Genomic DNA, 25,266 nt, shown 5'->3' with positions numbered 1-25,266 from the left:
TACTTTGTGACAAAGGTGTTTGAACATTCAGAGGCATCTGTCACTGTTGATGTGTAATTGAAAGGAAGAATTGCCAACCCAAAGTATTGAAGTAACCTGTTGAAATTGTTCTGAATCATCTCCTGTTACTCCTGATCTTAAGGGTATAAAAAATGTGATGTACTTTTGTGTTTGTGAGCCTCTGCCAAAGGTGTTTCCATGAGAATGCCTGTTTGAGGTGATGAATAAAGACTTCTATATCACCAGCTTTAGTGTCTCTCCAGTGACTCCAATCACAGTCACAACAGTACATATGATAACAAACCACTCCGAAATTGGCCTTGCATCAGAACTTTTGAGTTTGTGAGACTCTACCAAGAGTATCTCTGAGAGAATGTCTGTTTGCCTTGATGAATAAAGACTTTCATCTCCAAAACTTCTCCTGTAACTTAGTCACAGTCACAACAGGTGGATAGTGTACTTAGTTGTATTTATCCTGCCAAAATGAACAACTCATGCTTCCAATTTATTCTCCTTGTGCTGGATTATTGCCTCCTCATTTAACCTATCAAACAATTTCTTTTGGAGCTTCCTCAAGTTCTCCTCACAATTTCTTTTCTCACCTACTTCATGTCATCAAATAATGACCTTCAATGCCTTCATCCAAATCATATAGGAAACAAAAATATATATATCATGGAACACACATCAAAGTTGCTGGTGAACGCAGCAGGCCAGGCAGCATCAGCAGCTGCGTTCACCAGCAACTTTGATGTGTGTTGCTTGAATTTCCAGCATCTGCAGAATTCCTGTTGTTTGCGTTTATATATATCATGGGTTCCTTCAGCACATTGCTCATTACACCATACAATACAGACAGAAACTCATTCATACTTACTCTGTTTGCTTTTAACCAGCTACTTTTCTTTCCATGTAAACATGTTACCTGCTACCCAAGAGCTACAATAACCTCTAAGGAGGTAACTGCTTCCACAATACAGTCCTTATGAATTGCTGGAGACATTTTCCCTCTTAAAGATGTTAAATTAGTTGGCCTAGTTTCTTGATATGGAATTACAGTCATAATTTTCCAATCAAATAGAACCTTCCCCAAATTGATTGAATTTTGGAAAAGTTAAGACCAACACATCACCAATCTCACCAGCTATTTTCAACAAGCCCAAGGATAACCAGGTGAATATTCCTTGAGTTTCTTCTGTTCCGATCATATGATAAAAATGTCAAAAATATATTGTTGCTTGAGCCAGTGCAGAAAGATAAATAGAGCTCTCAAGAGCAATTTTAATATCATGCCCATTTTAATAATTGTCTCAAAAGGATAAAAGTGTATTGTTTTGAATTGATTATTATTAATTTTCTGATATATATTGGTTTCATACTGTGAACAAAAACATAAACTTAGCCAAGGTGAAACTAATTAAAGGAACATTTACTATTCAGCATTTCAACTACCCAGCCAGCAATTGGGAACAAACTTTATTACTGGTGACAGTAGAAATATTTTATAATATTTTAAAACTTTTGGCATTAACTGTAACAATGAGTGTTTCACATTTAAAGTGTTTATTGTTCATGAAGAGTGCATGCTATTGCCTTTTTGGTTCAACTCCATGAATAATCTCCGAAACTATGCTATGATCTTTGATTCCTGACGACTTAACTTTAGTACTAAAAATCTGCATGATTTAGATTTGTTTGTTGACTTTTGGTGATTTTGTACATTGATGGCAGTTGAATTATAAATAAATCAGCAATGGATATTTGTACAAGGCAATGTTTTGGCCTATTTTGAACACATTTTGTATTTTCAGGGATTAATAGAGGCTATTATTGAATACATTCAGCATTAACCAATTGGGCTATCACCAGGAATGAAACATTACATGGATTAGGCAAGAGTAAATATTAAGACTTTTCTGGTGATGCAGACAAAACCTAGAAGAGAATTAAATAAACATCTTTAAAATTAATGAGCTGTCTTGATATAACTTGTCACAATTGAATTTTCAATGATTTGTGGTAGCTGGATCCTGGACTTTCTGTCAGATTGCTGGCAGGTGGTGAGTGGGCTTCCTCACCTCTGCCCCTCCGACCCTCAACTCAGGTGCCTCTCAGGACTGTGTACTAAGCACCCTCCTTTACTCTCTGTACACCCATGACTGTGTCGCCACCCACAGCTCCAATCTGCTTATTAAATTTGCTGCCTGATTGGCCTAATCTCAGATAATAACGAGGCAGCCTACAGAGAAGAAGTCATCACCCTGACACATTGGTGTCAAGAAAACAACCTCTCCCTCAATGTCGCAAAAGCAAAGGAGCTGGTTGTTTATTAAAGGAGGAATGGAGACAGGCTAACCCCTATTGACATCAATAGATCTGGGGTTGAGAGGGTGAGTAGCTTTAAGTTCCTTGCATGATCTGTACATACTGGCTGTGTGGTGAAAAAAGCACAACAGTGCCCCTTTCACCTCAAATGGTTGAAGAAGTTTGGTATGGGCCCCCAGATCCTAAGAATTTTCTTCAGGGGCACAATTGAGAGCATCGTGACTGGCTGCATCACTGCCTGGTATGGTAACTGTACCTCCCTTAATTGCAGGACTCTGCAGAGAGTGGTGTGGACAGCCCAGTGCATCTGTAGATGTGAACTTCCCATTATTCAGGACATTTACAGAGACAGGTGTGTAAAAAGGGCCCGATGGATCATTGGGGACCCAAGTCACCTCAACCACAAACTGTTGCAGCTGCTACTATCCGGGAAATGGTACCGCAGCATAAAAGCCAGGACCAACAGGATCCGGGACAGTTCCTTCCACCAGGCCATCAGACTGCTTAACTCATGCTGACACAACTGTGTTTCTTTGTTATATTGTTGTACATAATATGTATTATAAATTACTGTAAATTGCACATTGCACATTTAGATGGAAATGTAACTTAAAGATTTTTACTCCTCATGTATGTGAAGCATGTTTCAAAGGTTTCAAAGATGTAAGCAATAAAGTCAATTCAATTTGATTAGGGAGCTTGTACTGAGGAATCCTTCAAATAACTGCTTAAGTTTGGAGTGAGGGTCGGGTCTTCCCACGCAAATTGACAGCAGATGAAGGGATCCAGCAACATGTATGATAATCCCCCAGGTTCAGTGGGATGTTGATGGTCTGTTCTGTCCCTTTAATGGAAAAGTAGTGATTCTAGAAATACTCTAAATATTTGCGAGCAGCCTAAGAGGTACACTTACCCACATACCTCCTCCCTCCATTCGGAGCCCCAAACAGTCTCTCCAGGTGAAGCAACACTTTACCTGTAAATCAGCTGGGGTTGTCTCTTGTGTCCAGTGCTCCCGATGTGGACTCCTCTACACTGGTAAGACCCGTCGTAAATTGGGGCACCGCTTCATCGAACACCTCCACACCACCCGCCACAGGTGGGAATTCCTGTTGGCCAAACATTTTATTTCCAATTCCCATTCCTGTTTCGATGTGTTGATCCATGCCCTCCTCTTGTGGTAAGATGAGAACACAAGAGCAACAGCTTATGTTCCCTCTGGGTAGCCTCCAACCTGATGGCACGAGTATCGACTTTGGCTCTCAGTGAACAAATTCAACCCCCCCCCCCAATTCCCCACTCTGACCTTTCACTTCTTATCTGCAAATTACTTCCCTCCCTGTCCCCTCCTACTTCCCTTTCTCCTATTGTCCACTCTCCTCTTCTATCAGAGTCTTTCTTCTCCAGCCCTTGACCTTTCCTACCCACCTGGCTTCACCTATCTCCTTCCAGCTAGCCTCTTTCGCCACCCCACCTTTTCAACCTGGCACAGTCCACATTCCTTCTCAGTTGTGAAAACAGGTGTTGGCCTGAAACGTTGACTGTTTACTCTTTTCCATTAATGCTGTCTGACCTGCTGAGCTCCTCCAGCATTTTGGTGTGTGTTGCTTTGAGATACTTTTCAGAGATTTTGATTGGGCTTTCACATTGACATTAGATTGACTAAATCCCCGAACAAAATTCTGTAGAGGTGCAGGTTCAGTGTTTGGGATGAGGGCGAGCTTCGAAAGCAAACCCTGTCATGGATAGTTTGATCCAAGCCATTTGTTTCCTTGTTGTAACTTCAGTGAATTTAAATCATGCTGAGAAAAGGGGAATAATTTGCTGTGAATTTCAGTTTGACAAGGATATTGTGTTGTAAGGTCTCACAGTTTGCAATGTCACCACTCTGCCACTCTTGCATTTTATGGTCCAGCAACATTGGTGAGGACCAGGTGAAAACCAAACAGATTTCCCCTTGAAAAATTTTAAAATGCAACTTCATTTTTAAAACAAAGTTATGGAAACCAAGTGGAACTGGGTTTTGTTACATTTTAATGGGATAATGGAAAGCCAGTGAGACTACAACATTAATTTTCACACAATCATAAACTTGATTGCATATCACATTCTGAAATTATATTCTAAGATCTTTTCATATCTATATTTTCTCATAATTTATTTGCACTTTATCAGGATTGCAAATTCTATTTTAAAGCTAAATAAAATATTTTGGGAATCATGCCTTGAGTTTCTTTTGTGATTACAGTACTGTAATTAATTTATATGATGCATTTACTATAATTAAATTATGCATATCAATTGATCTGAGTGGATTTTAATTTCAACAGCAGTTCAAAATAAAAAGGAAATAAACTGCATGATTGCTGTTTCAGATGACTTCAGATGCTTTTTGACAGATCCCATTACTCTGCCGCAAAGTTTTAATAAAAAGCAAGTGCAGTAATTAAGTTCTGGTGCCGGACCTGCGCATTACCATGGCCGAACTTAGGATGGCAGTACTGAGCACACGGTGAAAACGAAGTTGCCTTTCGGGCCCTGCGAGAAGGAGGTCTCGCGAGACCTGGCCTCGGTGGCCGCCATGTTGTATTTTGGCTCGGCCTTTTAATAAGTTGAGGGGCAGAGAGAGGGAGGAGGGGCGGAGGGTGGGAGGGGGAAGGGTAGGCTTTTGGGTAGCCGAGCTGGGCCGTGGGAGGGAGGGACCGAGCTGACTGAGGGTGGCCCGCGGACGGCGCCGGCGGAGGATGAGAGCCCGGATGGAATGAAAGGCGGTAAGTAGGGGATAAGGAGGGAGGGAGAGGCAGGATGTCTCCACCACCCATCCCAACATCCCCCTCACTCCCACCCTGCTAACACCCCCCATCCCAACATCCCCCTCACTCCCACCCTGCTAACACCCCCCTCACCCCCACCCTGCCAACACCCCCCTCACCCCCACCCTGCCAACATCCCCCTCACCCCCACCCTGCCAACATCCCCCTCACCTCCACCCTGCCAACACCCCCCTCACCCCCACCCTGCCAACACCCCCCTCACCCCCACCCTGCCAACATCCCCCTCACCCCCACCCATCCCAACATGCCCCTCACCCCCACCCTTCCCAACATGCCCCTCACCCCCACCCTGCCAGCATCCCCTCACCCCCACCCTTCCCAACATCCCCCTCACCCCACCCTCTTACCCCCACCCCCTTACCTCTCTTTGCCCCTGTAGCCCTCCTTACCTCCCCTCACCCTCAAACCCCTTCCTCCCATCTGCTACCCCTCCCCACTCCTGTCTGCACCTCCTCACTCTCCGCTCCTTTCCCTGGATAATCTGATTCTCCTTTCAGCCCCCGCTTTGTTACCCTGCTGATTCCTTTTCTCTTCCCCTTCCTTGCCCTCCTGGCTGATTCCCCTTTCTCGCTTTCCTTTACACTCTGGTTAATCCCCATTCCTCCTCCCACCTCCTGAATTCCATCCCTTTTCTTCATTACCACACTTCATGCCCATATCTGCTGATATGCTTTTCAGATTGGTTCAGATCTATAAACCTCGGTTAGATTGTGATTTTTTTTTGTAAATCTTATTGTGTGGATGTTTGGTGACGTTTGCTTATGAATTGATTAATTTTGAAAAGAGGCTCAGTCAAAATGAAAACCATGAAATAAACATTACTAAGTTGCCTGCTTCAGCTAGCGTTCTGGTATAAGTTGCAGTCCTGATGTTTAATTGACTACATTAAGGTTTAAGTACATATTTGATGTTTGTGTCAATTTTTATTGGTGTAAATATGCGACACTGGAAAATTAAGCTGTCAGGCCCATCATGATAGGAAAGCTAGTTGGCAAACCCAGAAAATGTTAAAAGCTCAGGACAGTTGTTGATAAAGTTTCTAATCGCTGCAGTGTGTACAGTTTGGTGAATTTGCTAAAATATTTTTGCAGCATGTTCTTCATTGCTCAATATAACAGTAGTTCAATCTTGTGAAGTTGTTCTATTTTGAAGTAGTGATTGCCAAAATAAATTGCCTCAGTATAGTTATGCTTTCAGATGCTCTTGGACCCACAAGATAACTTTCCAGTTATTCTTGCTGCTGATTAATACTTTTATGGTATAGTGCTTTGCAGTGAAGTATTATGTACCTTTCATGTTCTGGCCATGGTTGTTCATTTTCAGTGAAGTTGAGAATGAATTACTCCACTTTCCTGTCATTTATGGTACTGTAGTTGGTTTGTATTGATGCTGGTGCAGTAAGATTTTGGTCTCACTGACTTTTAGGAGTAAAATTTGTAACTGGTTACAATGGAACAAAAAGAACAGATCTTGTAATTAGTAACGATGGCTTCAAGGACAGCTTGAGAAAGAATTTCACCTGTTCATTGCAGCGTCAAACATTTTGATTCCTCCTATCTCATTTTAATAGTTTTCATCTTTCCATCTTTAAGTTGAAACTTACTTGGAGCCTAATTCTGTACTAAGAAATTAAGTAGCTAGATTTGCTTCATGTAGCATATTTGACAACTCGAAATGGAATTGGTTTGTTATTGTCAGATGTGTTGTTTTTCATTCTGTTCATTACACAGCCCATTGTGCTAGTACAAGGTAAAACATGACAGAATCAAGCGTAATGCTCCGGACAAAATGCTGTGGAGTACACAATAAGTCGCAAGGTTGTAAGGTCAAGAGTCCATTTTATCACACGATACAACCATTCAATAGTCTTATAACAGCAGGTAGAAGATGACCTTGAGTCTGGTGGTTTGTGCTTTCAGGCTTGGGTATTTTAAGCCCAGTGAGAGAGGGGAGTAAAGGGAATGTTTGGGATAGGGTATTTGTATTTTGCTTGCTGCTTTACCCAGGCAGTGAGAAGTGTAGACAGAGTCCATGGATGGGAGGCTGGTTTTTGTGATACGAGCTCTGTCTACAACTCTCTGCAGTTTCTTGCATCTTGGGCAGAACAGTTGCTATATCAATTTGTGATGCATCCAGATACGATGCTTTCTATGGTGAATTGACATGCCAGATTTCTTAAGCATCCTGAAGAAGCATTGGCACTGGTGAGTTTTCTTGGCTGTGATGTCTATGTTTAAGTGTCCACCAGTACAAGCTATTGGTGATGTTCACTTGTAGGAACTTGGAAGCTTTCAGCTCTCTCAACCTCAACTCCTTTGATGTTGACAGGAGTGTGTGTACCACTTCCCTGCCTGAAGTCATTAACCAGCTCTCTATGTTGCTGACGCTGGAGAAAAGGAGGTTGTCATGACACCATGTTATTAAATTCTCTGTCTCCTCCTTGAACTTTGATGCGTTGTTTATTTGAGATATGGCCCAATATGGTGCTATCATCTGCAAACTTGTAGGTTAGAGCAGAATCTGGCCATACAATCATGATTATACAAGGAGTAGAAAAGTAAGCTGAGGATTCAGTCTCGTGGAGCACCAATTTTGAAAATGATCTTGGTGGAGGTGTTGCTGCCTATCCTTACTGACAGTAGTGTGAAGTCAAAGTAGTGTGAATACAGAGGGAACTGTTGACTCCCAGGTCTGAGTTTGGTGATGAGTTTACTTGGAGTTGTAGTATTGAAGGTGGAGCTTCAGTCAATCATCTATTGTTGGTGGCTTTCCAGTCCAGATGATCCATTGATGAGTGTAAAGCCAGGATGATGGTGTCTGTTGTAGACCTGTTTTAGTGGAAGGCAAATTGCACTTGTCTGAGTTACTGTGTGCTAACTCTTGAAGCACTTCATGATGGTGGATATCTAAGCTACTGGGTGGCAGTCATTAAGGCAAGTTACCTTGCTTTTCTTAGATACTGGGAAGGCGGTGGTCTTAAAGTAGGTGGAAACCTCAGGTTGAAGCAGGGAGAGGTTAAAAGTGTTTGTAATTACCCCTAGCCATTGAGCTACATGGGATCTAAGGGCACGGTCCAGGCCAGATGCTTTCCACGGATACACTGTAGAAGACTGATGGGCATTAAACTTTGCTTCTACTAAGGGTGAATGCAAATATTGCACAAAATCTGCACAGGAATCTTCAGAAGACAACTGTTAATTTGAAGTTTATATAAAACTTCTTCACCTATGCACAGAGGAGTGCATGTTATAATTAGTTGGTTAATTGGTCACTGTAAATTGTCCTGTGATTCGGCTTGAGTTAAATAGGTGGGTTGTTGGGCAGCTCAATTCTTTGGGCAGGAAGGGGCTATTCCATGCTTTAGCTCTAAATAAATAATAAATATAAAACAAAATTGTGTACTACAGTTTTTACTTGCAAGTTGTAAAGCTTATATTGAAGTAGTCACACTTGGGATCGTACCAACTAAGTATTGAAGATAGTGTTGATTCTTTTGGAGTGTAAAATCATTAACTGATTGGAAATGTGAAATGCTATTAAATTCAGGTACATGAGGAACATAGCTCGAAAGCTAACTCATCCAAAATGTCTTGATGGAATGATTGCTTCCTGAGAATGTCATCAATTTTATGAGTCTTTTGAGAATGGAACGAGGCTCAGATTGAGAGGCAGGCCTTTATTTGTAAGGATTTTGCTTATTTTCCATTTAGCAAAATATTTTGCTTTGTTTGGCATCAATATTGAACGATATCGAATCATACAACAAACAGTCAGGCTATTGAGCAACTGACCAGCCAGCTCTTTGGAATAGGCAACCGATTAATACCACTTGTTTGCTTATTTCACAAAGCTGAAAGTCTTATTTTTAGCATTTCTACTTCTTTTTAAATCTGTTTCTATCTTAGTTATTTCCTTCAATTCTAGCCATTCCAGAAGGTATGCACCTTATCTTGAGAGTGGCTGAAATGGGTGTCGCATCTCTTTATTTAGAACTCCCACGGTACTGCTGTCACCATGGGAGTTCTAGTTGTCACTCAGCTGCTGCTCTGTTTCATTAGAAGGAAGTAACAGTTAGATTTCTGAACCAGTAGTCAAGTATTTGACTTGTCTTTTTAAATATTATTCCTAGCTATTGATTTTATGAGATCTTGGCTTCTTTGTGAACTGGAATATTCTGGATCAATGTGTTGCTGTATAAAATGTACAGTTTTCATCACAATGCATCTGGATTTTGCATGCCTGCTGATGGCTGTTGTTCCAGTAGATTGTTGGTAACTGAAGTTTGAGAACAGGTAATGTATGTACAGTATCTGCTTAGTTTTTTTATGGTTGTCCTTGTAGTAGCTGCTCTGAGGTTTTGCATTCCACAATGTCTGAGATGTCCTTCAAAGAATGGGGTTTCCTTCCTCGCATTTACTCCATTTCCTGGACATCTGCCTTTACCTCATCATCTCACCAGCATAACAGGGATAGAGTTTCCGTTGTCTTTTTATGCCACCCCTTGAGCCTCCGCATCCAGCTATCATTCTGCCTGAGATACATCAATGTTGGTCGTGAGATGGAGATGTTAATGACCAATCCACACAGACTGTGATCTTCTGGTTAAGAAATTGAGGATCCAGTTGCAGAGGGAAGTACAGAGACCAGGTTCTGGAGCTTTTCAATCAGAGCTGTAGGAATGATGGTGTTAGGAAATGCTGAGCTGTAGTCAATAAACAGCATCCTGACATAAGTATTTGTATTGTGCAGGTGATCCAAGGCCGTGTGGAGAGCCAATGAGATTGTGTCTGCTGTAGGCATATTATGGCGATGGACCCAGTACAATTTGCTTGTCATTGCTGGGATGCGAATTTATTCTAGCCACTGCCAACCTCTCAAAGCACTTCATCACCATAGATCTGACTGCTACTGGACGATAGTCATTCAGGCAGCTCACCCTGCTCTTCTTGGGCATTGGTATGATTGTTGCTCTTTTGAAGCAGGTGGGAACTTCTGACTATAGCATTGAGAGATTGAAAATGTCTTTGAACACCCCCGCTAGTTGGTTGGCAGGTTTTCAGAGCCTTACCAGGTATTCTTTTGGGGCTGTTGCCTTTGCGGGATTCACCCTCTTGAAAGATAGCCTGATGACAGCCTCCGAAACGGAGGTCACCGGGTCACTGGATGCTGCGCAGAGGTCCTCATAGCTGTAATTTTATTCTTCCTCTCAAAGTGAGCCTAAAAGGCATTGAGCTTATCTGAGAGTGACGCATTCATGATGTTGGGTTTTGCCTTGCAGGAAGTAATGGCCTGCGAACCCTGCCAGAGTTGCTGTGCACCCGATGTCACTTCCAACCTCACTCAGAATTGTTCCTTAGCCTTTGAAATAGCCCTCTGCAAGACATACCTGGTTATCTTATACAGACCTGGGTCCCCAGAATTGATTGCCAGCCCTGTTGAAGGGTAATAGGCCAAAATGTTGACTGTTTATTCCTTTCCATGGATGCTGCCTGACCTGCTGAGCTCCTTCTGCATTTTGTGTTTGCTGCTATGCATTTCCGAGCATCTACAGAATTTCATGTTTATGCCCTTTCTCTTGCAGGTGTTACTTTTAAGCTGCTGTTTACTGTTAGAAATGTTTGCCATTGCTTTCCTGTGCTACACTAGTTGAGGGCAAATTGATGCTTAAAACGTTAGCTCAGCTATGTCATAAATAAAATGCTGTAAAGTACCGTTTGGGAATGGTGAGAAATTTTGCTTCCGCAACGGTAACCTTTCCAGATGCTCTGGAAGAGTTTCAAGATTGTTTACTGTCATTTTCAGTGCACAAGTGCAAAGGAGAATGAAATTATTGTTCCTCCAGGTCCGTTGCAGCATAAGGGACACCAGAACACGCACAATAAACATCAATACCCTCAGATGTGTATAATGAAAGTGATTAAGTCATCTTTGCTTGGTTTTGTGATTCAACACATGGTACAAGCCATTATTTACTGATTACTTACCTGTCGAGTTGAGCCTCCCATTTCACTTTTCTTGCTTTTCAGAATTTTCTCTGGCAAAAATCTTCTTGTGTGATAAGGTGTCTTGAATGAGCAGGCGACAATTTTTCTTACCATCTCCTACCCACTGTCTACACCCCAAATCTCTCTCCTTTGTATACTTGGAATAGTAGCCAAAATGAGGAAACTGTGGAAGTTGAACTCTGGACCCCTACCACTTGGTGGCACAAGAGATATCACTAGACATCTTTTTCTCATGGTGAAACCTTAATGCTTTTTTTAAAAAAAAGACAGCTGCAGTAAACATGTTAAAAGCTATGAGAAAAGATTGTTTTAAAATGGGTACACTTGTGTCTATAAGAACTATTTGAGAGATGGCAATGTCGGGTTTTGCACATTCTCTGCTTTAACCCTCGTGTACTTATTCTGTTCAGCATAATACATTTTGTCAGCCTAAATGAGTGGTTTAGATTTGTTTTTGCGTTCAGTATTAGAAACCAATGCAAATATTTTGAAACTTTTTTTTAAGGACAGTTTTGAGTTCTTTTCCTTGAGGGATTTGAATAAGTTCTGTTCTGGTGAATCTTTCACAAATGTGTTACTGATGGCACTAGGCTACAAAGTACAGTTTATAGATACTGACGGTTGAAACTCAAGGATGTATTTAAAGGAACCATTGTTGTTATAATTATAATCTACTCTTCGTTGCGTTACTTTAAGGAACAGGCAATCTTGCATAAATCAGTGACTGGTTAATGCATTCCTAGGCCTGGAGTCAAAGTCTTACCAGAGTTTGCAAGTTTTATTGGGGGTTAGCTGGTTATCTCTCCTAAGATAATATAAGCCGTTTTTATTCGTATGAGCAGCAGGTGGGAAAATTGGGAACAATTATTTATCTAGAACTCCCACTTTAACTTGTTTGGAGATCTTCGGAAAGTGCATGTACAGATAAGGATAAGGCAATATCACAGTGGACTTGTGCATTCCATAGAGAAATTGCCTGACTGTTCAAATGAACTGTAGAGATGTCTGTACAGTTGCACTTCAGGCTTCAAAAAAAAAAGCCTCATTTATTCTGCGTAAATGTACTGGGATCTGGGAGGATTGTGATCAGGACAAGGATCTGGTAGTATGTGGTAGGATCTAGTAATTCTTTGAGGAGAAATCATTGTTTTAGAAACCACATGGATATTTCACATTTTATCAGCGACAGTGGCACGGGGTTTGGAATCACAAGAGTGTAGGATCCTTCACTCTGATTATTTTGAGGCTATTTTCTAGTGTTATTGGAGTTGGCACCTTTAAACCGACTAAGATAGTTTGCCATGGCTAGAGGAAGGGAGGGCTCCAAGCCAGACTGAAATGCTAAGCAATGGAAGCTCCTCTACTCGGCATCTTATTAACAAATGTATAGTTGCTGGAGAACAAGATTGTGGACCTATTAGCAAAATTGCTGTATCGGTGGGAAATGAAAGATTATAGTATGTTGTTTCATAGAGATATGGCTCACTCTGGACATGCTGGCTATGTCAGTAAGACCCAGAGGTTTCTCAATACATAGGATGGACTGAACTACTGATTAAGAAAAGGCGAAAGGTGGGGGTGTGTGTTTTATGATAAGTCTTTGTGGTGCTCGGACATGGCGGCTCTGTTGTACTCTTGTTCCTCTGTCTTGGAGCATCTAATGATCTAATGCCGACCCTTCTTACCAAGAGAGTTCTCTTGTGTGATCTTGACCACAGTTTACATACTGCCAAAAGCTGAGGTTAATTGGGCACTCGAGATATTGAATGCTGCCATCACGAAGCAAGAAACAGCCCACCCCAATGCATTTCAAATCAATCAGGAACTTCTATCCGGCTTGTTTGAAGAAATCGCTGCCCAATTATCGTCAGGATATAACTTGCAGCACCAGAGAATCCAACACACTCAACCACTGGTGTACCGCAATCAGGGATGTCTACCGTTCCATGCCTAGACCACATTACATGAAATCTGATCACTTGGCTGGCCTCTGCTACCTGCATACAGGCAGAGGTTAAAAAGCAAGGCACCTTGAGCTGGTCATGGGAGGCAGAGGAGCTGCTACGGGATTGCATCATGTCGGTGGACTGGGTCGTGTTCATGCATTCATCAGGGAATCTGAATGAATACATCATGGTCGTTACGGACTTAATTAAAGCAGTTGTGGATGCGTGTGTCCGTACAAAATCATTCAGAGTCTTCCCCAACCAGAAGCTCTGGATGAACCATGAGATCTGCAATCTGGTGAGGGCTAGATCAGTGGCATTCAGGTCTGATGACCAAGTAAGATACAAGAGGTCTTGGTATGATTTCCAGAAAACCATCTCACATGCAGAGTCAGTTCTGGACCACACTTGAATCACTGAAGGATGCTCGATGGATGTGGCACGGCTTAAATGCTGTCACTTCTTACAAAGTGAAATCAGGCAACATAGGTGACAACAAGACTTTAGTCCTAGATGAACTCAATGTATTCTATGCTCGCCTTAACCATCAAAACATAGAGGAACCTTCACAAACTCCCACAGCCCCTGATGACCCTGTGATTTCAATCTCTGAGCTCACATGAGAGCATTCTTCAGAAGGGTGAACCCACGGAAAGCATCTGGTCCATATGGAGTACCTGGCTGAGTACTAAAGACCTGTGCTGATCAATTGACTGAAGCATACACCAGTATCTTTAACCTCTCAGTCTGAAGTACCCAAATGCTTCAAGCAGGCTTCAATTATATCAATGCCTAAGAAGAACGTAGTAACCTGCCCTCAATAACTGTTGTCCAGTCGCCCTTGCATCCATTGTGATGAAGTGGTTTGAGAGGTTGGTGATGAAACATACTAACTCCTGCCTGAGAAGTGAAGTGGATCTGTTTTAATTTGCTGAGTGGTTCTGGAATTTCTGTTTTCATTATATTGCATCTTGGAGCTATCTAACTTCACGTGCTTTGCTGTTTCTTTGCTATGAGGGTGAAAATTTTGCCTGCATTTATAGAAATGGCAAGACTGCAACTTCCCTTGCTATATATGATTAGTTTTTCATGCAAATAATGTTCTTAATCATCGATTTCTTAAATGTCAAAAAGTGAGATAATGGTGTCCTAGCTTGATTAATAATTACTGTCTTAATTTGGAGCCCTGGTATGCACTGAAATATTGCTATAGCTACTGTAGAAAAATTTTGCAAAGAGAAAAGTCTTGATCCAATTTTGTTCTGAAATGTTCAATGTAAACTTATTATCAACATACATGTGGCATCATATAAAAGAGTAAAATAAAACAAAATAATAATAAATAGCATTATATATGGAGAGCATGAGTTGTAGAGGTCTTGAAAGCGAGTCCATAGGTTATGGAACCAGTTTAGTGTTGGGGTGAATTAAGTTGAGTGAATTTATCCCCTATGCTTCAAGAGCCTGATAGTGGAGGAGTAATAACTGTTCCTGAACCTAGTGGTGTGGAACCTAAGGCTCCTGTACCACTTTCCTGATGGCAGCAGTGAGAAGAGAGCATGGCCTGGATGTTGGGGGTTCTTGATGCTTCTTTCCTGCGACAGGACTCCTTGTAGATAAGACGAGAAGACAGAGGAGCAGAATTAGGCCTCTAGGCCTATCAATTCTACTCTGCCATTTTATCATGGCTGATTATTATCTCTCAACCCCATTCTCCTGCTTTCTCTCTGCTCAATGGTGGGGAGGGCTTTACTTGTGATGGACTGGGTGGTATCCTCTACTTCTTGTAGGACTGTCTGTTAAAGGGTATTGGCATTTCCGTACCCATACCAGGCTGTGATGCAATCAGTCATTATGTTTGGGCACAGACTAGAAGGGGCGAATGGCCTGTTTTTTGTGCTGTAGTGTTCTATGGTTCTATTATACCTCTCACCATACATCTATTGAGGTTTGTCAAAGTTTTAGATGACATGCCGAATCTTTGCAAACTTCTAAGGAAGTAGAGGTGCTGCCATGCCTTTTTTTTTAATGGCACTTATACGCTGGGCCCAAGACAGATCCTCTGAAATGATAACACCAAGGAATTTAAAGTTACTAACCCTCTTCACCTCTGATTCCCCTTGAGGGGATTGGCTTATGAGCCTCCAGTTTCCTCCTCCTTTTGTTAATACTTAGCTGTTTGGTTTTGCAGACATTGAGTGAGAGGTTGTTGCATCATTCAGCCAGACTTTCAATTTCCTTACTATATGCTGATTCATTGCCACCTTTTGATTGGGCCAACCACAGTGGCATCATCAACAAACTTAAATATGGCATAGAATCTGCATTTAGCCTCACAGTATAAAGCGAGTAGAGCAGGGGCTAAGCATACAGCTTTGTTGTGTACTTGTGCTGATGGAGATTGTGGAGTGGGTGTTGCCAATCTGAGTTGACTGAGGTCTGCAAGAGAGGAAATCAAGAATCCAGTTGTACAAGGAGGTATTGACACCTTGGTCTTGGAGCTTATTGATTAGTTTTGAGGGGATGATGATATTGAATGCAGAGCTGTAGTCAATGTAGTCTGTATTTAGTATAATTTCCCCAGTGAGGAATTTCCAGTTTGTGTTCTTTTTAGTGCTTTTGGTTGAAGTATAAATATTGGGCAAAAAAGCAATAGAATTTCTGATGCAGGTTTCAACCTGAAATATCAGCTTCTCCTTTATTTGCCGCCCCCCCCCCCCCCATTGCTGATTGACTCACTGCCTTCAACAGATTGTTTCAATAGACCTCTTCGCTTTTCAAAAAAAAATCTGACATTCAGATTTCTGGTTCATTTATCTATTACATGTGCATCAGAACATGCAGTGAAATATGTTTGTATTAACAACCAGCACAACCTTAAAATGTGCTGGGGGAAGCCCACAGGTAGCTGAGGCCTTGATCTACTGTCTACCAAAGATGATACTTTTCTGTACTTTAGTATCACATGTTAATTTTATTTCAGTTGGTATGTACTGCATCGGAAATATAAATGTATAAATTGGGAACAGGAATTGGCCACTTTATCATTCCAGGTTGTTCTGCCACTTTATCATGAGCCTATCAACCTCTGCCTTAAAAACAATATTGCAAGACTACTTCCAACTTCAAGCCCTTTCTCACTCATGTAAACTCTTTTCAATGAGCAAATGGAACTATAGAGGACAAATGCCTAAATTTCTCCTTGAACAGCATGTTCATCATTTTTTAAATGAATCATTGTTACTTTCCTTTCATGGCAATACACTTCTTACATTAAGAAAGGAGGTCAAACCTGTTGATTCATGATTCGGTTGTCGTCTTACCAAGGCCCTATATAATTGCACAACATTTTTATTGTTGTATGTAAATCCTCTTGTAAAAAATGCCAACACGTCATTCATCCTCTTAATGATTTCCTGCACCATATGTTGATTTTCAATGAATTTGTATACCAGGCGATGCAGGTTCCTTTGAACGATATACCTGAGTTCTCATCAGTTGTGTATTAGTGGCTAACCTTATTTTTGCACATTGTTTTGTTTGCCATGTTGCTGATTTGGTTTGTCACTATCTTTTTATCTTCTATATTCACAATTCTTTTTAGTTCTGAATCCTTGGCAAGCATATAAAATCTGGCATTTGTTCCCTGTAGCCAAACCATATAAATTGTGACTAGCTGCAGCCCCAGTCCTGATCCCTGCTGTACCCTGTGAATCACAACCTACCTACTGGTGAAAGATCAATTTATTCTGATTACAGAGGCTTCCACTTAATTAGGCCATCAGTTAATTGGGGCAGCTGCTTATTTGGGACAAATCTTAAAGAACAAAAACTAGTCGAGAAAATAGCCAGGATTCCTTTTCTTTATTTGAACACTATGCCTCTCAATTAGGACAGCAGACTGCTTCCGAAGTTTCTAACTAGCGTCAGACATGTGCACTTGGTGGCCTTTAGACGCTACACCGTGCTTAGAGAACAATTTTTGAATAGTGCCAGTTGCTTGTGTTTCTGTTCAAAAAGCAGAGATTTTTGTCACTGATAGTTAGCAAGAAGTAAGCAGTAAGACAATTCAGAGTTTCAAGGCTTGGAGATGCCAGAAACACCTGAGAGTTTGAATGAAGTGATTTCACTACTTCAAGTTCAGAACTACAAATAATTGGAAGGTATTGCCAATCATCTTGAATTATTACAGTGAAAGTGAAGATATGGAGGATGCTATCTTCGAAAGCATTGTATGAAGGCAGTCCACTATTTTCACTGGGTGTCTGTCGTGATTTTGTTTATTAATAGTCAATCAAAAGAACACGGCAGAGGACACTGGATGAATTCTCCCATTGATAACATTGAGGACCTAATACAGTTTGATAGTGGTATGGTAGTATTAGTAGTGTTCTAATTTGACCTATATTTCATTTAACTACATAATTTGTTACTCATTTAAACTTTGACTTTTTTTTATATACCTTTAAATTATTTTCATGAAACTTTGGCTAATTGGAGCAGCTGCTTAATTGGACCAAAATGGACTGATCCCAAAATGTACCAATCAACAGGAATCCACTGTATTCACTTTCTACTGAACAACTTATTCTCAATCCATGTGAGTCCAACATCCTTAAAGCTGGGTGCTCCATCCTGTCACCTAATCTAAAGTTTGATTAAAGTCTTAGAAGTTTCTGAAAACACATCTAATCCAAGCCCCCCCCCCCCACCTTAACTATATTACTTAACACATTCTCAACAAAACTCAACATTCCCTTACATTTATCCATTCTGACTGTTCTGATTTTCTTCTCAAAGTGTTCTATTATTACATCCTTTAGTTTGGACTCCAGTTGTAATCCAATTATAAGGTACCTTTTTGAAAATTTACAAACCTTATAAATTAGATTTGATGCTTTTCTAAACATCCTCCCCCTTGTCCTGTTACTTAGTAGTTTTAAAAAAAGGAGTTAAATGTGTATCTTGAACAAAACCATGCTTTCTTTATACTTATCCAAATGCCTGCTAATTCTTCTGAAAACTGTTTCCTGGAGTCTCCCGATTAGTGAGGCTACACTGCTTGCTGAGATTTATCCAATCACAAACAAGAGAAAATCTCAAGATGCTGGAAATCCAAACAACACATGCAATATGCTGGAGGAACACAGCAGGCTAGGACCTGCCGAAGGGTCTCGGCCCGAAACGTCGACTGTCCTTTTTTTTTCCATAGATACTACCTGGCTTGCTGAGTTGCTCCAGCATTTTGTGTGTGTTGCTGAGATTTATTGTAGTCTTGGGGCACTTAACTCATTTCCACGTGTTTGAAAGATGCTTCTGCAATTTCCACTTTGCTTTCCTTGGGTATGGAGCATCTAACCCACTGGACCAAGCATTCACTTCAAGTACAGTTAGCCTTTTGCTTATTTTCAGATTGGTGACTCACTTGTTCAGACTTGAACAGTGTCCTTTTACATAGTGGCTTATTGAATAGCCCTGCCTTCATATACTGAGTTTGGTCCATCAAAGGCTTGGCATTAAATTATCATCATTTTATTCTCAAGTTGTTCAATAAGCTTGGCTTGTTGTATTCCTGTAGTCCTTCCAGCCATACGACCCTTTAAAACTGTTGAGTTCTTCAGTCTAAGTATCCATCGTTTCACCATAGAGTCACCGAGCATGGAAACAGGCCCTTTGGCCCAACTAACCTATGCTGACCACAGCATTCTCTCTCTAGTCATTTTAATTGCCTACGTTCAGCCCATAACCTCCAAACCCTTCTCTTCCATGTACCTACCCACATGTCTGTTAAATGATGCTCTTGTTCCTGCCTCGAGCACTTTCTCTGGCATCTCATTCCGGGCACTCACTACCCTCTGTTTTAAGAAGTTGCGTTTAGGTTCTCTTTTAAATCTCACCCCTGTTGTACCTGTGGTCTCTAGCTTTAGACTTCCTAACCTTGGGGAAAAGACTTGGACTGCCCACCTTATCCACACTCTCGTGATTTTATAAACTTCTGTGAGGTCACCTGTCATTCTTCTGACCTCTAAGGAAGAAAGATGCATTGTGGCCAACTTCGACCTATAACTCAGGCCCTCAAGTCCAGGCAGCATCCTCTTAAATCTCTTCTGCACCTTTCCAGCTTCACAATGTCTTTCCTACAAAATTGTGACCAAAACTACACAATACTCTATAGTACAATCTCACCAATGATGTATATAACTGCAATATAATATCCCTACTCCTGAACTCTGACCTGACTGATGGCCAGCATGCTAATGCTGCCTTCAACATTTTGTGTACCTGACTGCTTTCGGTGGACTTTTCACTTGTCTTCCCAAGTCCCTCTATTCCACAACACTCATCAGTGCCCTACCATTCACAGTATAGTTCCTACGTTGGTGTAGATGTCCAAGATGCATCACCTCACACTTATCTAACTTGGAAACCATTTGCCATTCCTCTTGTCAGAGAGTCATAGAGAAGTACAGCACAGAAACAGGCCCTTTGGCCCATCCAGTCCATGCCAAAATCATTTAAACTTCCTACTTCCATCGAACTCCACTGGGCCCATAGCCTTCCTACCCCTACGATCCACGTACCTATCTAAACTTCTCTGAAACATTGAAATTGAGCTTGCATGCACCACTTGTGCTGGCAGCTCATTCAACACTCTCAAAACCCTGTGAGTGAAGAAGTTTCCCCTCATGATTTCATCTTTCATCCTTAATGTGGTAGGTATGGTTTGGCATGGACTAGATGGGCTTGTTTCTGTGCTGTACTTCTCTATGACTCTGACTCTATGACTATGGATAATGAAAAGCAAATACATCTATACCAGCCTTTAATTTCACTCTTTTTGTTTTTTGATGCCCACTCCAACTTTTTGGAGCTTTATTCTGGAGTAATATGTTGTTTTGTTACCTCTGAGCCAGAAAGGTTTGAGCTTCACACAAAATTTGTGCAATAGAATGACAGCCAAACGCTTGTTTGTTCCAGGTGCTAAGATTGTAGAAGAAGAAGAAAAAAATGATTGTTAAACCAAATTTGAGGAAGTACAGAATAAAAGCCTCTTGCAATTTTGTGGTCTGTTTAATTTTTGGCAGCTCCTCGGCATCGCAGATAACTTGCTTATATTCCACTGTTTTTTTAGGGTTCTCGAGTGGTTCATAATGCCAGTATAAAGACCACATATTATCCATCATCTGGGATAGCAGATGCTTAATTGGCTAGGGTGGCTAGCTTTTGTTCTGGTGTGCTCTTGTTGCTGTGTATCCAGGATTTGAGATTCTCACTGCCACTTTAGGCAGTTGTGAGATAGAGATTTCCCGAGGTTGCATAAGATAGGACATTGTTTTTTCAAGGTGTCTTTGACCATATCCTTGAGATCCTTTCTCTGGTGTTTTCTTCCTAGGATACAGCTTTCCAGTGCTGGCCTGCAGCTTAGCTCATTATTAGCTGGAAGACTGAAAATGTTAATAAATCTCACCGCAGTGATGGTGGTTATCTTGACTGTAACTTTGTTTTCATTCAACGTATGAAGAAATGGAAAAATACTGGAATATATTGCTTCAGATTTGTTGACCTAGCAAATATTGGGTGTATTCTTGAAAACCTGAAAATTGAAGTAATCTTTTTGTATATCATATAATTTAGACAAATCCAAAACTGCAAAAGTAGATCTTCATGGATCATCATGGTAGAAATTTGTTTAACCACTATTTTATTAAAGTTTTTGTCTTGTCCTCTTGGGTAAATCAGTGATTTATTTGACCTAACTCTTGCATATCAGGTACTTCTGTGAATGGAGTAACTAGTAATAGTTGGGAGATTTTCTTCCATTTTTTTTGCCAGTAATATTAATGAACAATTTACAGTGAAGCCATCATTGTTTAAGGAATTTTACAGAACTTGGTTTAATGATGCTCTCTCTAAGCATTTATGCACCATTTTCCTATCTACCCAGCCAGACCAACTTGTATTCTGAAGTGATGGTTTAATTTCTTCTCTGCTATTATATATTCAGTATGTCCTATGGCACTCTAAATGATCTTGTGGACTGATGTAGGTGAGACATAGTACCATCAGGAATCTGGATACTTTTAACATTTATTTCAACTATTTATTTGCTGCTTTAAATGTTGATGCAGTTGTAATATTTTGCTAAACCTGCATGTTGAAATATGTGTGACATTTTTTTAATTAACTGTAATTCTGTTTTGATTTCAAACTATCTAGAACAAAAAAAATATGCTTACTGTGTGTTTGGGGTGGAGGAAGGAGAAGAATTGGAATGAAAGACCATTTGAAATTCATAAACTTTCCCTTAAGTAATTCTATGAAATAATTATATGAAGTCATCTACTTGTGATGAGTATTATGAAAGCTCCTGATGAAAAGTCTTGACCTGAAGCATTGACTTTTGATTTCCCTCTGTAGATGTTGCTGACCTGTTGAGTTCCTCCTGCCTTTTGTGTTTTGCTCCAGGTTTCCAGCATTGGCAGTATCTTTCCCTTGTGGATTGTACAGAACCTAGGATTTGTTTAGCTTTGAACCTTTCATTTACATATTTGTCTTCAACTGGCATTGAATTCTAGTGTACAAGTGATTCAGTGGAATGATAATGAGAGGGTATTCTATCTCATGCAAAATCTCACATTGCAAGTAGTTTTTACATGCTGCAATTTGCACTGTTACAGGACAGTCCTCCAAAACTTATGATTAGTTGGATTGATTGCACTGTAGTAGAGCTGACGAATGCTGCAATTAAAACAATTCTCATCAGGTTTGCAGTCACTCTTGATGTCAGGCTATTTCTATTCAAAAGAAGTGGGAAGTATGCTGCAGTGTACTGAGTTGAAGCATATTAGTCCTTTCCCTGTTTTCTGTTATGGAAGATTGTGGAAATAGGCATCACTTCTCAAATGGAAGATTTGCCCAATTTATACAAATGAGGTTCATTCTTTTTCAGAGCGTTGAGCGTTTTTGGAACTCTTCAAAGGCCCATAGAAACATTGTTTGATGCAGATTTTTGAAAAGCAAGAGGTTGTTGCTCAAAGGTTGGAATACAGATTCAAGATTGCAGTTTGATTGGCTGTCATCTGATGGATACCAGAGCAAGCTCGAGGCCAGGTGGTCTTCTCCAGCTCCTAGTTGGTATCTAAATATGTAAGCAGTTCCAGCTTTACATATCAAAGTGGTGGTGCAGAGTATGAGAGGTTGTTGTTTGAAACATGATAATGGAATTAGGCTTGACAAGAGTTCATCTCACTGGTTGCTTGGGTTCTTTGACTTGTTTGCTGCTGAATAAGTTTTGAAGATAGTGTTGTTCGAAATCCAGATGGCTCTTTCTTCATTGAATAAAACTCCTGATCACAAAGCATGACATTTCTGTCATACTGTTACATCTCATTCTGTACTCAACATTGAGTGCTTCGTCTTTGCTGATGGTAATCACTTTCTTGATGGGGGAGAAAAGATGCTTTGAAAGCTTTATGTCGTGAATGTTTTGGTGGTAGTGTTATGTCAGTGGCATTTTGCTTCTCTTTGACACCCATGGCTCAGGTTCTACAGATTCTTGTTAGCCAGCTTTTTTCCATGAAATTCCAGTAACACTTCCATGGTGTTCTGATGTACTTCAGCACTCATTTACCGACTTGACCAAGTATTTTGAGAGAGTTTTCTAGTTCATTATTACACAGGAGTCATACACGCTCTCAATCCCTAATTTTCTCCATGCACCGTGCATTGTTCAGAATCACAATCTGGTTTTATTTAAGCAGAAGTGAGGCAAGCAGGCAGGAGTCCGTGCCAGGCAAAAAGCAAACCCTAGCCGACCGGTTCTCCCGTCCGTTCTGCTCTCCAGTGTCCGCTCCCTGGACAATAAATTGGACTGCATCCGACTCCAACGAAATACTTGGTGGGAGTCTGCTGTGCATATGTTTTCATGGAAGAGTGGCTCACCGACGGAATCCCGGAGGCCGCCATTCAGCTGGACGGGCTCGTCTTGTTTCAAGCAGACAGGGATGCAGCTCTCCCGGTAAGACTCGCGGTGGTGGCTTGTATGTTTACATCAATGCGGAATGGTGCAAGAACTCTATGCTGGTTTCCAGATACTGCTCATCGCTAGTGGAGTTTGTGACTGTTAGATGCAGACCATTTTATTTACCATGGGAATTCACCACTGTCCTTCTAGTCGGTGTCTGCATTCCCCCCAGCGCTAATGCTAAGGAGGCACTCTGTGAACTGTATGGGGCTATTAGCGAACTGCAGAACGCACACCCTGATGGACTGTTTATTGTTGCCGGACACTTTAAGCATGCGAACCTTAAGTCAGTGCTCCCCAGATTCCATCAGAATGTGGACTTTGCAACAAGAGGGGAGAAAGCTTTGGACCTTGTTTACACAAACATTCCGGATGCGTACCGGGCAGAGCCCCGCCCCCACCTCGGTTACTCAGACCACATCTCTGTTATGCTAATCCCAGCATACAGACCGCTCGTCAGGCGCTCCAGACCAGTTCAGAAGCAGGTGAAAACCTGGCCAGCAGGCGCCATCTCTACTCTTCAAGACTGCTTTGAGCACACTGACTGGCACATGTTCAGGGAGGCTGCAACTGATGGCGACTCTACCAATTTAGAGGAATACACAGCATCAGTGACTAGCTACATCAGCAAGTGCATCGATGACGTCACTGTGGCCAAGAATATCACTACACGCGCTAACCAGAAGCCATGGATGACCGCGGAGGTGCGTGCGCTGCTGAGGACTTGTGACTCCGCCATCAGAGCAGGCAACAAGGCAGCCCTAACAACACCGAGGGCTAAAGTGTCCCGGGCCATCAGAGAGGCAAAGTGTGCACACGCCCAGCGAATCCACAGCCACTTCCAGGACAGCGGCGGTATGCGGCGCATGTGGAAGGGCATTCAAGACATCACCAACTACAAGACAACATCACCTGCCTGTGCTGGTGATACCTCCCTCCCAGATGCTCACTCCACAGCTTCTACGCTCGTTTTGAGGTGGAAAATGATGTGGCGGCAAGGAAGACCACCCCTCCTCCAAATGACCAGGTGCTGTGTCTTACTGTGGCCGATGTGAGGAGAACCCTGTGCAGGGTCAACCCACAGAAGGCTGCTGGACCAGACAATATTCCTGGCAGAGTGCTTAGAGGATGTGCAGACCAGCTGGCAGAGATTCTCATTGTCATCTTCGACATCTTCAACATCTCCCTGAGCAGTGCTGTCAACGTGCTTCAAGGTCGCCACCATCGTCCCCGTGCCAAAGAAGTCTTCAGTGTCCTGCCTCAACGACTATCATCCCGTTGCATTCACATCCATCATCAGGAAGTGTTTCGAGAGGCTCATCATGAGGCACATCAAGACCCTGCTGCCCCCCCCCCCCACTGGGCCCCCTGCAGTTCGTGTACCGTCCCAACCGTTCAACAGACGACTCCATTGCCATCACCCTCCACCTGGCCCTAACCCATCTGGACAAAAAAGACACATATGTTCGAATGCTGTTCATAGACTTCACTTCAGCATTCAACAGAATCATCCCTCAGAAACTGATTGGAAAGTTGAGCCTACTGGGCCTGAACACCACCTTCTGCAACTGGATCCTAAACTTCCTGACTGGGAGACCTTAGTCCGGATTGGAAGCAGCATCTCCAACACCATCACACTGAGCACTGGGTCCCCCAGGGCTGTGTGCTCAGTCCACTGCTGTTCACTCTGCTGACCCATGACTGTGATGTAACACACAGCTCGAACCACATCATCAAGTTTGCCAATGACACGACCGTGGTGGGTCTCATCAGCAAGAACGATGAGTCAGCATACAGAGAGGAGGTGCAGCGGCTAACGGACTGGTGCAGAGCCAACAACCTGTCTCTGAATGTGAACAAAACAAAAGAGATGGTCGTTGACTTCTAGAGGACACGGAACGACCACTCTCTGCTGAACATCGACGACTCCTCCGTAGAGATCATTAAGAGCACCAAATTTCTTGGTGTTCACCTGGCAGAGAATCTCACCTGGTCCCTCAACACCAGCTCCATAGCAAAGAAAGCCCAGCAGCGTCTCTACTTTCTGCAAAGGCTGAGAGAAGTCCATCTCCCACCCCCCATCCTCACCACATTCTACAGAGGTTGTATTGAGAGCATCCTGAGCAGCTGCA

The 25,266-nt window shown here is 41.9% G+C and overlaps 1 protein-coding gene across 8 annotated transcripts in view; it reads left to right on the top strand.

Annotated features, from left to right (window-relative positions):
- Positions 1-4,991: 4,991 nt before the first annotated feature.
- Positions 4,992-25,266, top strand: part of tab3 (TGF-beta activated kinase 1 (MAP3K7) binding protein 3) — a 132,280-nt gene continuing 112,005 nt past the window's right edge. For all 8 annotated transcript variants that reach the window (XR_011886341.1, XR_011886340.1, XR_011886339.1 and 5 more), the window contains exon 1: positions 4,992-5,096. The gene's annotated coding sequence lies outside the window, so the exon portion shown is untranslated. The remainder of the gene's footprint in view (positions 5,097-25,266) is intronic.

This window comes from Mobula birostris, chromosome 6 (genome assembly GCF_030028105.1).
Source record: "Mobula birostris isolate sMobBir1 chromosome 6, sMobBir1.hap1, whole genome shotgun sequence".
Classification (NCBI taxonomy): Eukaryota; Metazoa; Chordata; class Chondrichthyes; order Myliobatiformes; family Myliobatidae; genus Mobula; species Mobula birostris.
Note: the sequence above shows the minus strand (reverse complement) of the source record. Positions and strands in the feature narration are given on the sequence as shown.